The 2,500-nt window shown below is 50.6% G+C and overlaps 1 pseudogene; it reads left to right on the top strand.

Annotated features, from left to right (window-relative positions):
- Positions 1 to 1,117: 1,117 nt before the first annotated feature.
- Positions 1,118 to 2,500, top strand: part of LOC149115408 (uncharacterized) — a 1,886-nt pseudogene continuing 503 nt past the window's right edge.

Below are 2,500 nucleotides of genomic sequence, written 5' to 3'. Positions count from 1 at the left end.
CGCATCAAACTGTGACAAGGTCACTGTACCAACAGTGAACCCTGAAATTTGGGACAAGCTTACTCATCAGGCTAAACGGAGGGATCTCCGCGTAGCGGCCATTCAAAAGGCAGTCACGAAAATTGGGGCTATCTTGACTGGCTCAGCCAGCAAAATTATGGCTACACTTGCTGACTCGAAAAACTCTAATATCACCTCAAATATGGAGGAACTTCTGACCTTCAATACAGATGCTATCACACTGTTGGGTCACAGTAATCAGAGTTTGTTCCAGAAATGTCGTGATTTAATAAAGCCTTGCTTTTACAAAGAATATAGTGCCTTGTGTTTGCCCACATTCCAATCACTGGGAAATTATTAGGAGATGAACTCCAGTCCCAACTGAATCAAGGCTTCGAACAAAATGTGGCGGAAACTCTCCGGGTGAACTCCTATTGAACTGGAAGAAAGTTCTACAGGCCCTGCACAAGTGTGATCTTCGCCTTTCCACATCCAAAACGATCGTCAACCCTCAGTCCACAACGATACTAGGCTGGGTTTGGAACTCTGGCACTTTAAGTGCTAGCCCGCACCGTATCGACGCTCTTGCCTCGTGCCTCGAACCCGACACTGTCACCCGAAAGAGGTCACTCATCGGAGCTTTCAAGGTGCTCTCCCGCGTCATCCCAGGATGCTCTACACTCCTTGCAAAACTTGACGACACTTTCGCTGGCCGTAAATCTAGGGAGACTATTCAGTGGACAGACGACCTCCGTGCGACATTCCACAAGGCCCAGGCAGCCCTTTCTACTGCTCATACCATCTCGCTCCCCATCCCGAGTGATCAACTGTGGATGGTAACAGACGGAGCACTTTGAAAACCTGGAATAGGCGCCACACTGTACGTCACCCGTAATGACAAGTTAAGCCTAGCATGTTTTTTTATCGCCAAACTGCGAGGCTCACAATTAACGTGGTTACCATGTGAGGTGGAAGCCCTAGCAATCGCCGTTGTCACCAAACACTTCAGCCCATACCTGATACAGTAGCATCATAAGGCCTGCATATTGACCGACAGCATACCTTGCGTACGGGCGTATGAACAACTCTGCAGAGGAGAGTTCTCAGCAAACCCCCGCGTATCTACCTTTCTGTCTACCGTGAGCCGTTACCAGGCTTCTGTAAGATATGTATCTGGCTCCGCGATACTACCTTCAGATTTTGCCCGTCGCAATGCAGCTCCGTGTGAGGATGAGGCCTGCCAAGTCTGCGCCTTCACAAGACTCACCCAAGATTCTGATATCAGACGCACGTCAATCCAAGACATATTCAGTGGCAATGGGCACCTCCCGTTCACCAGTCGCACTGCCTGGTTGGCCACACAGTCGGAATGTTCTGATTTGCGACGAACCTACGCGCATCTACAACAGGGAACGCGTCCTTCGAAAAAGCTCACTAACATGACGGACGTTAAAAGGTAGCTCATGTCGCTACCATTGCCAAGGACGGCTTACTCGTTGTTAAGCGCAAGGAGCCTCTCGCTCCCACCCGTGAATACATTGTTGTTCCCCGGCAGGTACTAGAGAACTCTTAACCGCGTTGCTAATCCAGCTCAGTCACCCATCAAGTCATCAACTCAAGGCTGTCACAAAACGCTATCTGTACGCTCTAGATATAGACAAAGCCATAGGCCGAGTGACTCAAGCTTGCCACCAGTGTACCGCCTTACGTCAAACTCCGAAAGCGCGCGAAGATCAGTCAACTTCCCTTCCATCCGAGGCCGTTGGCGTTTCGTTCGCCGCAGACATTATCAAACGATCGAGACAGCTCATACTAGCGCTACGTGAATGCGTGACTTCTTTCACAGCCACGACTCCAGAAGAGGATGAGCAACGCCACACCCTACGTGACGCTATTATCCGCCTATGTGTCCAAATGCGTCCACTAGACAGACCGCCAGTCGTCGTACGCACTGATCCTGCCCCAGGATTCAAGGCACTAACAGAAGATCAACAACTAAAGCATCACAGAATCACCATAGACCTCGGACATGCCAAAAATCGCAACAAGAATCCTGTGGCCGAGAGAGCGGTTCAACAGATCGAAAACGAATTACTCCGACACGACCCCCTTGGAGGCCCCGTGCCCCTTTTGACACTAGCAATAGCCACAGCCAACCTCAACGCGCGCATCCGCTCACGTGGCCTTTCCTCTAGGGAGATGTAGACACAGCGGGATCAATTCTCAAACCATCAAATACCACTGCCCGACCAAAGCATCATCGTTAAGCAGAACGAACAACGTATCGCCAACCACACCCACAGCGAGAAGGCAAAGGCCCCCATCACGAGGCGCCGCCCGGCTAATCACATCACCGTCGTTGATTTAGTCTACCTCTTCTTTGATCGTAACAAGACAAGAGCTCGCGATCGCCATTTGGTCGTAGAAGTAACCGGCTCTTTCTGCAACATCAGAAAGTTTGTTGGCTCTCAACTTCGAAGCACATCTTACCGCGTGGAGA

This window comes from Orbicella faveolata, unplaced genomic scaffold (genome assembly GCF_042242905.1).
Source record: "Orbicella faveolata isolate gen_17 unplaced genomic scaffold, um_ofav_v1 contig_13, whole genome shotgun sequence".
Classification (NCBI taxonomy): Eukaryota; Metazoa; Cnidaria; class Anthozoa; order Scleractinia; family Merulinidae; genus Orbicella; species Orbicella faveolata.
The sequence above is the reverse complement of the archived record's forward strand: the minus strand, read 5'-3'. Positions and strand labels throughout refer to the sequence as shown.